The sequence below is a fragment of the Piliocolobus tephrosceles genome, chromosome 10 (assembly GCF_002776525.5).
Source record: "Piliocolobus tephrosceles isolate RC106 chromosome 10, ASM277652v3, whole genome shotgun sequence".
NCBI lineage: Eukaryota > Metazoa > Chordata > Mammalia > Primates > Cercopithecidae > Piliocolobus > Piliocolobus tephrosceles.
In genome coordinates, this window is record NC_045443.1 from 21,809,036 (window position 1) to 21,821,491 (window position 12,456).

Sequence of the window (12,456 nt, forward strand, 5' to 3'; positions counted from 1 at the left end):
TTTCTCTTGAAGTACAATATATGTTGCTAAGTAGTGTTTTCTTACCATTTAGTTCTAGATAATTTTTAATTTTCATATGATGTTTTCCTTAACCTGTGAGTTATTTGCTAATATTTTTTTAATTTCCAAATATGTGGAATTTTGTATTTACATTTTGCTATTAACTAACTTAATCACATTGTGTTCAAAGACTGGGATCTGAATGATGCTTGATTTTTAAAATTTATCAGACTTATTTTATTGCCTGGATTCTGATCAGCTTTTGTAAATGTCTCCCATTTTCTTCAGAGAAATGTGCCATCTCTAAATGTTAGATGCAGAACAACTCTATATCTGTCTATCACATCAGGTTTGTTGCATGTATTGTTTAGATATTTTAGTGCTTAGATATTTTCAATATTTTCAAACTTTTATATATTTAACTTACCAATAATGAAAGGATGTACTGAAATTTTAGTATAATCCTGGATTTATGAACATTTCTCTCATATTATTAATTTGGATTCATGTATTTTAAGGCTTAAAATTTCCACACCTCCATAGTGCATTGAATCCTTATTATTATTTGATGATATATTGTATTCCTAATCATTATTTTGTACTTTAAAGTCTGTTTTATCGTATATAAATAGCTACACTAATTTTCATTTGGCTAACATTTGCTTGATGTATCTTTTCTTCATATTTTTACTTTTGATCTTTAAATGTTCTTATCTTTTTGGTACACATTTGGATTATTTACTTATCAAACCATATCTTTTAACAGGTGAGTTCAGTCTAATTTTATTTTTTTAAATTATTGATAAACTTAGACCTGCTTTTATTGTCTTAATTATTTCAGTTTGTCCCACTTTTTGTTTTATATTCTTACTTTATTTTAAAATTTATATCTCTATTTCCCTCTTAATGAGGTCAGAACTATCCTCTTGATTCTTACCATACTATCATTATCTAGACTTTCAACTTTGCATCTGGGTTTTTGGGGAGAGGGCAGTTAGCAATTTTTAAAACAGCAAATTTTTAAAACAGCAACAAATGTTTATTCTTTTAATCGTCTTTGCCTCATACATTTCATATATTTCCTGGATTTTTCTCTATTTTTATGTAAGTATTTTATCCAAAACTGTTTTTAGTAGGAGCTTTTGTGTGGCAAACCTGAGATCTTGTCTGCCTGAGAATATTATTTTTATATTATACTCTCATTTCTGAAGAACAATTGGCTCACACTAAATTTAAGATCTCTTTCTGTGATATTTTAAAAATATTGCTTCATTTATTCTTGACCCGAGTGCTGCAATTGAGGAACCTGAGATTGATATTTTCTTGTCCTTTTGCATGTCAATTTTTTATTTTCTTCAGAAATTTTTATATTTTTTCTTTGTCTTTGTTAGTCTTGAATTTCACTATAGTATTTGTGTATGTGCTTTTCAATATTTCTCTTTTTTAACATTCTATAAGCTCTTTCAATATGAAGACTTGTAAAATATTTTAATTCCAAGAAGTTAGCACTTTTCCATTTTCCTCCTCGTCTCTTGGCTTCTCTTCTATATTTCCTACTTTTTGTTCTTGGCTTCTTCCTTCTAGAGGATTTTCTCCATCTGATATTCTTTTTCAATACTTCATTCCTCAAGCTTTATCCATTCTGCTACTCATCCCATCTGCAGCTTTCATTATGCAATTATTTTTTATACATAATATCCTCTGTTCTTTTGGTGTTTTGCTGTTCTTGTCTCATATTGTTAGTAACTATACTTTTTCTCTTTTATTATGTTTATTACTTTAATTTTTTGTAACTGTTCTAATATTCTGATTCGGTTTGTATCTGTAACCTAATCTGTTATTTTTTAGTTCAAATGGCTGTGCTCTCAAATGTCTTTTTATTTGAGTTTGGGAGCTCATCTTACCTTGAAAATATTGGCTAATCTGTCAGGCAATGGTAGGAAGGTAGACCAGACCTCATTTTCTGTCAGTCACAATCAAATCAGGAAAGGGAAATAATGAACCTTTGGATACAGAATCTCAAGTACCCACACACACACACACAAAAGAAAATAAATCACTCATCCTCCCAAACTAACTCCACAGATCAAGTTTATATTTCAATTGTTTGTTCCCCAAGTTTAAATATTATATCATTAGGAAGATTTTTTTTTTAACATTGTAATTCCCCAAACTTGAGAACCAAGCTAGCTTCATGGGTATGTGTGACCTGTTCATGCTCACTGAGGGTGTCATGCTTGGTTTAATTGTCTGCAGGCTGGTCTTGTTTAACTTTTGTGTTTTTCTTAAAAAGACAGGGTCTCATGGCGTTGGACAAGCTAAAGGGCACTGACTATTCACAGGAGCAATCCTACTACTGATTAACACAGGAGTTTTGAACAACAGGGCTCCACATTTTTTTTTTTTTTTTTTTTTTTTTTTTGAGATGGAGTCTTGCTCTGTCCCCAGGCTGGAGTGCAGTGGCACGATCTCGGCTCACTGCAACCTCCGCCTCCCATACTTACGCCATTCTCCTGCCTCAGCCTCCCAAGCAGCTGGGACTACAGGTGCCCGCCACCACGCCCAGCTAATTTTTTTGTATTTTTAGTAGAGACGGGGTTTCACCGTGTTAGCCAGGATAGTCTCGATCTCCTGACCTCCTGATCCACCTGCCTCAGCCTCCCAAAGTGCTGGGATTACAGGCATGAGCCACCGAGCTAGGCCTGGGCCCCATATTTTTATTCAGCTGGGCATACTCATCACAAATGAAGGAGTCAACCAAGAAAAAAATACATCATTGAGTTTAGGAAACAAGTGATCTTATTCAAATAAATGGAATTTCTGGAATGAGAATGAAAAGAAATTACTGTGCAGCAAAAATGGAGAGCAACAGTTTAATTGGGTCAGGAGGATAAATGTCTCTCAAAAGGAAATTTCCAAGGAAAAATCAAAACTAGTATTTGTTGAATTTATTAAGCTGGAATGTTGAGTATTTGAACTTAGTGATTGAGAATGTTGAGTCTTTGAACCTACTAATCTAGAATGTAAGGTCCATGAATGTAGTAAGTAGCACACAGTGGTATTCAATGTATTCTTTTTCAATATTCCTGATATGACTTCACTTTTTCTGGCAGATTTGGAAACAAAGTGATGGAAACAAAGAAAACTAAGTAAAGAAAAAAAGCAAGGCAATTTTAATTACAGGAAAAACAAAAAGTTGCATAAGAAATGTAAGTATACTATAATATATGAATCAGCTATGAATAATATTTACATAGTCATAATTACATAAACATTGAATACTGATTTAATCAAAATTATAAGGAACTATATTGAGATGTTTTCAAAAGGAGTAATGAATATATGGGGAAATACGTTATTTAAGAAAGCTTATTTTAAAAGTTACATCTTTCATAGTAGATTTTTAAAACTACATCTTTCATAGTAGATAAAAAGCAGAAGGCCATTACTTAGATTTTCTTTTTAAAAAGAGGCAATACCAGAAGAAATGAAAAATATTGAAAATAATTGCCTTAAAAGAGGGGAATTTGGAAATGGGAAAAAGTGACAAAGGGGATTATTATTTTTGTTGTAAATCTTATAAAACTATTTTCAGGCAATTTATGCATGCATAATTTATTAAAAGTCAATTTAAAATAAAACATAAAAAAACCTGTATGGAACTAATATACTCAATGACAAAAATTATGTAGAAGATGGGATTTGGTGGATATCAAAAAGTTAAATCACAAAGTTTCCTAAACTGTTTGGGAGAATGATCGAAACATTGACAAACTTTAGATCTCGTTAGAAAAATATAATGTACATATATATTAAAATGGAAAGAGAGTCAATAGAATTGTAGAAATAGAACACTGACCTTTGCTTCCAGTAATAGTTCAGAGGAGAGTTCTGTGAGACTTTCCCACTAAAGAACGCAGCTTCTGTAAAGAAAACACACTTTTACAACACACTGTGGGTCTCTATTGAGGTAGGGGAGGTCTAAAAATATCCTAAAACTTTATATCTTCATCCCCACACCTGACCTGCACCTGGGTTGCTCTGAAGGATGAAGACAAGAGAGCAACACTAGTATTTGGATACTATACCTTAAGCCAGAGGCAACAATGGGAAGCTAAACATGAGACTTCTGCACTGAGCCAAAATCTAGAGAAAAGATTCCATGTCAGTGGTGCCCCTGGATATCAACAGAAGCAGAAGAAAAGTCTTCCTGTCTGGAGAAAAATGTCCCTCAACTTAGGTATATGATTAAGATCAAATAATCAGCTCCAAAATAATGGAAAGACAAATCTTTTGAGAGAAAAGAAATAACAAACAGAATTAGATTACTGAGAACTGCAGGTATTAGAAACCTCAGGCACAGAGTATTGAACAGTCATTGTATTAGTTCATTTTCACACTGCTGATAAAGACATACCTGAGACTGGGTAAGTTTTAAAGAAGAAGAGGTTTAATGAACTCAGTTACATGTGGCCAGGGAGGCCTCACAATCATGACGGAAGGCAAAAGGCACTTCTTAGATTGTGGCAGACAAGAGAGAATGAGAGCCAACTGAAAGGGAAAACCCCTTATAAAACCATCAGATCTCACGAGACTTATTCACTACCACGAGAACAGTATGACAGAAACCTCCCTGTGATTCAGTTATCTCCCACTGGGTCCCTCCAACATCACATGGAAGTTATGGGTGCTACAACTCAAGATGAGATTTGGATGGGGACCCAGCCAAACCATGTCAGTCATGTATAAAAACTTAAAGAAGTAAGGGGGTTTCTGCTATTAGTAGTGATGGTCTAGAACAGGGGATTGGCAAACTATCACCTCTAGGCCAAATTTGGCTTATGATCTATTTTTGTATGGCCTGTGAACTAAGAATAGTTTTTACATTTTTAAATTATTGAAAAAATTTAAGAATAATATTTAGTAGCACACAAAAATTATATAAAATGCAATATGTTCCAGCTCTGGGAAGATGAAATAGATATACTTTTCCCTATTTCTCCCATTATATAAGGCTAATAATTCAGGATATTACATATAAAATCAAACATAGGAAGACTCTGCTTACTATTTAACCCAGAAATACCAGTAAATAAAGCTTCTTTGGTTTCTTTAGTCAAAGGACCAGGAAAGGGGCAGTTTACCTGCACTGGAAAATTTTTTGGATAATAATCTCTCCACTCCTCCTAAAGACCACAGGAAAAAAAAACCAGTGGTCTCACCCCCCTTAATGCCAACAATGGTGGAATAAGGGACCTAGATGTCTACCATTGAGAGGCTATAACAAGGCATTCCAATATCTGCTTCCCACCTCCCTGCGGTTTTGTCAGAAGAGTGAAAGTAGGAACTGGGAACTTCATCCTTGCTAACCAGTATGAGCCCCCAGCCCCATAATGTCAGCAGAGATCACATGGTGAGCCTAAACTTCTAACTAACTCAGTACCTTTTCCTTACTGGGTGATGCCAGAAGAAGCCTAGTGAAGAGTCAGGACTTTCACCTTTGCCCAGTGGTAGTGAAGCAGCTCCCACTGAAGAGACCACATAAAGAGCCAGAACACCCATCCCCTCCCAGTAACAAAGAGAAGGCCCCCACCTCCCACCCCAGCTAGCTACCGATGGAGGCCATGTCAAGAATTGGGACTTTAACCTTTACCTGGTACTTAAGTGGCGGTGTCATCCATTGCCCTATAAAAGTCATTGTCAGAGAAAGCCAGTTAAAAAGGGTTTAACTATTAATACATAGAACAACCAACATGAATATTCAGAACATTATGCTGAGTGAAACAAGTTAATCCTAAAAGGTTACTTGCAGTCTTATTCCATTTATACAACATTCTTTAAATGACAAAATTATACAAACAGATATCAGATAAGTGGCTACTAGGAGCTGAAAAGAGCACACAAGGGGGAGGGAAATGGACGTGGTTATAAAATAAAAACATGAGGGATCCGTATGGTGATGGAAAAGTGCTGTACCTCACAAGTATGAATGTCAATATTCTGGCTCTGTTATTGAACTAGAGTTTTTCAACATGTTACCACTGGGGGAAACTGGGTAAAGAGTACATGCATCTTTCTGTATTATTTCTTACCCACTTCATGTGAATCTTCAGTTACCTCAATATAAAAAGTTTGGTTTCTAAAAGGCATGAAGAAATTATATGAAATTCAATTTTCAGTGTCCAAAAAACAAAGTTATATTGGAAAATAGCCATGTTAATTCATTTATGCATTGCCTATGGCTGCTTTCATGCTTCAGTGATGGAGTGGAATCATTAGAAGGGATACCATAGGGTCTACAAAGTCAAAAATATTTACTATCTGGACCTTTTTAAGAAATGTTTTCTGAACTCTGATCTAGATAAAAAAACCAACCTTCTTACTGAAGTAGTAGTAAAAAGTTTTTTGTGTATGTGTTTACATATATTTAAATATGATAAATTTACTCACCAAAATTTAGTGGAAGATATAATTAAATGTAGTCCCAACATTGAACAATGTTTTTGTCCAGAAGACATTTTTTGATCTAGAATAAATAACAGCAAAACTCATCTATTTCTGTGGATCATGGGGGCAAAAGGCTGACTCAAGTGGATCTAAGAGAAAAGAAGAAAAAAAATATTTCTGCAAACGGTAAAGAAATTTTTTTCAAGGTCACTAATGACTAGGGTGATCTTATGTTCAGTTTTTCCCAAGACATTTTTGTCTTATGCCTATGGTTTTACCATCATAATTAATACTCTCCCCCTTTCTGTTTTAGAAAGGTTAAGTTTGAATTATAACCAATATAGTCACCTTATCAATGACTTCTCCATTGCTAAATCCAGTAGATGTTTCTCACTGTTAACTTATTTGACTTAGTGGCATTTGACAAAGTCTATCATTCCCTTCTCCTGGAAACTCAACATTGGGCTTTTAGCACACCATACTTCATGGTTTTCCTACTATCTTACTGATTCCTTTTTTCAGAGTCTTTTGGTGGACCCTTCTGTTCCACAAGATCTTCGAACACTGGAATACTTCATGGTTCACTTCTTGGTCCTTTTCTCTACTCCATCTATATTTATTTCTTCAGTGATCTCAACCAGTCTAATGACGTTTGAATACGACCTATAGGATGACCATTCCCAGATCAATATATCGAGTTCGGACATTATTACAGAACTTCCATCACATGCTTACTCAATAGCTCCACGAGATCTCTAACGAATATGTCAAACTCAACATACATAAAACAAGACTGTTTTCCCCCTTCTTCCCTCTCCCCACTGACTCTTTCCCCCAAAAAGAATACCCTGTTTAACCTGCAGGCTTCCTTATCTCACTAGATGGCATATTATCTCTCTGCCTTCTTAACCAGAAACATTGGGACAATACTTACTTTTCCTTGTCTCTCAGCACTTTTTCTCTCAGCATGCAATGCTTCATTTGACCAGAGGACATTTTTCTGCCCTAGTACAAATAACTGCAAAACAATCTATTTATATGGCTTCTGGAGGCAAAGCCTGACAGAAGTGAATTTAAGAGAGAAGGATAGTAGAAGTTGCTCTGCAAAGAGGGAAAAATGTTGTTTTCAAGGGCACAAATGAATACAATGGGGTTTATGTCCAGGACAATTCTGGTTTATGTCTCCTGCCTTGGCATAATACTTAATAGCATCCCTAGATAGTTTTAGAACTATCTAGTACAGATGCTAAAAATTGTATCGTCAACCTCCTCAAATCCTGTTGATTGATTTTGTCTTCAAAACAGATTCAGAATCTAAGCGTTTGTCACCTGTGCAAGTCACCATCTCGTCTTACCTGCTGCATCTTCTCTCTCTCTCTCTTTGTTTTACGCTCTTTGGAGCATGTCACTCTTTCACTCAAAGTCCTACAGTGACTCCTTGTTTTATCCAATAAGTGCCAAAGTTCTTACATGGCCTACAAATGTCTATTTAATCAGCCCATTCCTTCCCTGATCTTCTCTGACGTCATATCATACTTCTTTCCCCATCATACACTCTGGTCCAACGAGATTGGCCTCCTCCATGTGAGAAAAGCTATCATTTTTAAACTGTTTGCCCACCACCCCACCCCTACTCATCATCTATAAAGTTCTTCCCCCAGACCCCACATGGCTTTCTTACCTCCATCATGTCATAGGTCAAATATCATCTTTTCAATAAAATCTACCTATTGACCTTATTTAAAATTTTCGACTCTGCACATATGGATCCCACTTTCCTCTTTCAAATTCTTTTCCATACTCTTAGCACTTTTTGACATACAACCCTGTGTATTCATTAATTTTTTTAATTGACTGCCTTTCCCTTGTACAGCAGAAATTTCTGTTTGTTTTATTCACTGATATATCCTAGGTGCACATAGCAGGTACTCAATAAATATATGTTGAATAAATTAATGAGTGAAAAGGTAACAATTTTAAAACTTTCAAATAGCATTAGAATAGTCTTACTGATTTGCATTTGCAAGGCCCAAATGTAATTCTCTTAATTCGTTTTATTAGTTTTTTAATTACAAAATTAAGAGCATATTTAGTTAATTTTGATAAATACAAACTTCTAAGAAACTGAGAAATGTATTCAGACTTAGAAAATTACCACATTAAATCATTAAATAGAAATCCATGGTGGTTGGGGAAAAAAGCAAAGCTATTGCCTTGGAAAAAGTTACATTTGTATAACTATTTGATATCTCAATCACATACATAGATATAAATGTAGATGTAGATATAGGTGTAGATATGCCTACAGATACACACAGGTAATTAAATATGAGTTAGTTTGCACAGCAGCCTGCTTCCTGCTCTCTGCTAAGCAACCTCAATAGAGAAAAGATGGCAAATTGGAATCTACATCTGATGAAATATATCATGCCTAAATTTAAAAAAAATTAATTTGGACCAAGTTTGTAGGAACAATTAACATGAATTGACACCAATATGGTCAAGTAATGGTATAAGGAAGTCAAATGTCACCAAGGTTCCCAAATTATAAATCACGTCATGCCAACAGCAAAAGATTGCAGAAAAATCACACTGAGAAATATCAGAATAAATCGTTGAACTCTTTTGAACCAAAAGTAATTTATTTGGCTTTGCAAATATACAGAATATTGCCTTCAGTTTTTTATATTTTCAAATAGTACATTGAAGAGAAGGCAGAGATGAGCAACAGAAATAAATATGGCTTGATCAAGCATAGGTGTCCTTAGGCAATTAAATAAAAGCAAACTCAGTATTATACTCAGTGACCACCACAGACAGGGAAGAGTGGATTAAACTTATAGCAATTTGCCTCAGGGAACAAGAGTCCTGGAGATAGACAATCCAGATTTGTAAAAGTGGTTCAGTGAAGCCTTTAGAGAAGGATCACTCTATCTCTTCTCTTGACATCATTACTATATGTGCCTTTATCTTCATACTTGCCATCTCCTGGTTGTAAGATGACTGCTCTACCTCACATCCACATTCCAGACAGGAAGAAGGAGGAAGAGAAGAGGTAGAACTAAAAGCCTCAAAAGAGCAAAAGCTTTCCCCAAATCCCTGGCTGACCATCCATTATTCGTTAGCTAGAACTGTGTCCCATGGCGACCTCAGTGAAAAGAGTCTGGAAAGACAACTGTTTTTGGATGGCACATTGTCAATTCAAACAAAATTGGGGTTCTTTTAGTAAGAAAGCAGGGAATAATGAATATTTGATAGGCAAGTAGGAGTAAATGTACTGATAAAGGACATATAGAAAGAGAAGAAAATTTGGTAAAGAAGATGGCTTTGAGAAACAACTACATTTAGGGGCAGGTAAAAAAAAAAAAAAAGAATAATCACAGGAAAGAGAAAAAACATAACCAAAGATGTAAAACAAAAATAGGAATATTGTCAAAAAGTTATTCATGTTTTTGTAATATTATTAGGTTTGTAAAATGTTTTGACTTATTTCTCAATTATCTTTGAATGTAAGGAAGGTAATTACGTTATGATTCTATAAGTCATGACCATCTAACAATTGACAGTTAACATTCCTCTTCAACAGGTAAGATTAGATACAGATACAGATAAGCAACAGATACAGAATAAGCAACAGATAAGCAACAGATAAGCAACAGATACAGAAAAGCATAGGGTCAGTTCCTGAAGCAGACAACTGAGGCAAAAGAAAGTTCTTTACAGACATCTGATGCTGTAACTGTTAGTCAACTGACAAAAATTTAGATAATTTCAAATCACAACACAGTCAGCTGATGTGTCCATTTAAATAAATATTTATTTTTATTGAGGAAAAAAAAAGCTTTTTCCTTTGTGAATGCAATTTCACAGCCAAAAGAATAACTATTTTTGTTGTTATATCAAATATGTTTTTTAATTGCTCTTTTGCTAAGTGTACTCTATGCACTAAATGACCTGACCTGAATCAAGCCAGAAATTTGTTAGACTTGTAACTCCAAAGTTTGAAGATGAAATTGGAATGTTTCTTTTCATTTGTAGCTTGCTGCTTTTGGTTAAGCATTCTCAATGTGCATCATTGTTAGCATAAATGAACTGATTAAAGATATTTTGATAGCTAAAACTGTAAAATCTCATGTAAACTTGAATATATTTTCAAAATTAAAAAGGAAAATTTACTTAAATGTTCATATACATATGTTTCGGGTTAATTTAAACTTTAAAAAGTTAATGTGTACTGCAATGATATTTGGAACAAATGTGTTTCATTTTTCTTTCCAGAACAAGTAAAATTAAGAGATAAAAACTCTTTAATTTCAGTACTGTCGGTCAACAGAAATAAATTAGCCACATTCATTTGACACCATAATTTAACATTTTACTCATTACGAATAAATGATGCTCTACTTTCTTTGCATCTTCCCCTTTCCCTTGCTGCCCCACCTCTGGGCAGGCTGAGAAGTTTCAGTATGCCCTTCCCTTGGTGCCCACGGGATTTTTCAAGCCATACAAGGCCTGGCCTCTATGTGCCAGAACTCTCACCCCAGCTCGATCACCTAATCTCATTAAAAACAGGGTCTGTGACCTTTCTCTGCTCTCCAAGCCTTTTTTGGATCAGCTTATAATCCTGTCCTATTCTCCCCAGAAAGCCTCATTATGTAAGTAATAAGCCTTTTCATTCCCTCATGGGGTGTGTGTGTGTGTGTGTGTGGACATGTGTGTGTGTGTGTGTGTATGTGTGTGTGATCAGTAATCTTCACATCCAAATCAAATTTTGGATGGAGGTTCCTTCCTGATACTGTGAGTTCCTTCCTGATATTATGGGGTGACTGTAACATTTATCTACCTACAACAACAGAGCAACCTGGTCTCAAAATATCATATCAAACTATTGAAAAAGGAACAGCAGTATCTCATAAGGCAAATTCATATTTCACAATCGTAGATTCAGCCATACTATGAAGCCTGAGTCTTTATAAGATTGTGCTTACTATGCTAATTATAAAGCCTTAAGAAACATTTACTGAATATATATTACTTAAATAGCTGTGCTAAATTCTGGAATTAGGGGCATAAGCAAGAAAATCAAAGGTGAATAAAATGCATTCCCTTTTCTCAAAGAAGCCCAATAAGGACACACCAACTTAACATAAGAAACACTGCTCAATGTAGTAAAGTACTACAGATTTGGTCATTTCTCCCCGAGAGTGGTGGGTGGCATCTGAGCTTGCCATTCTTAGACCCATAGATTTCTATAGGCAGAGCAAGAAAGCCTGTAATGAAGGAAACCAAATTTTTTTTTTTTTTTTTTTTTTTTTTTGAGATAGGATCTCACCCTTTCTCTCAGGCTGGAGAACAGTGGTACGATCAAGGCTCACTGCAGCCTCAACCTCCCCAGGCCCAGGTGGTCCTTCTACCTCAGCCTCTGGAGTAGCTAGGACCACAGATGCTTGCCACCACACCCAGCTAATTTTTGTATTTTTTGTAGAGATGAGGTTTGGTCACATGGCCCAGGCTGGTCTTGAACTGGGCTCAGGCGATCTGTCCACCTCAGCCTCTCAAAATCCTGGGATTACAAGCATGAGCCACCAAGCCCTGCCTGAGACAAGAATTCTTGATGCATTCAGGGAACTGGGAATGTTCCAGAAGCAGAAGTGGTCGAAAGGCAGAGGAACCACATCTCCCTTTTATAAGATTACTCTGACAGCAGCATGGAGGATAAGTTTAAAGACAGTGAATGGAGGAAGAAAGACCAATCAGGAACTCATTTTAATAGTCTAAGTGGGAGAAGAAGACCAAAAATAGTGCAGTTACATTCAAAACTGAAATGAGGGAACTGAGAATCACTTTAGAATTGGTAGGAATTGGGAAACTATACTTTGAAGTTGAGGGAATATCGTATAAGAAATGCATTCAGTTTTCCAGATGGTATAAGTTTAATATTTATAAAACAAACATGGTGTATTGAAGGGGTGGCCTGCCCCTCCACACCTGTGGGTGCTTCTCGCTAGG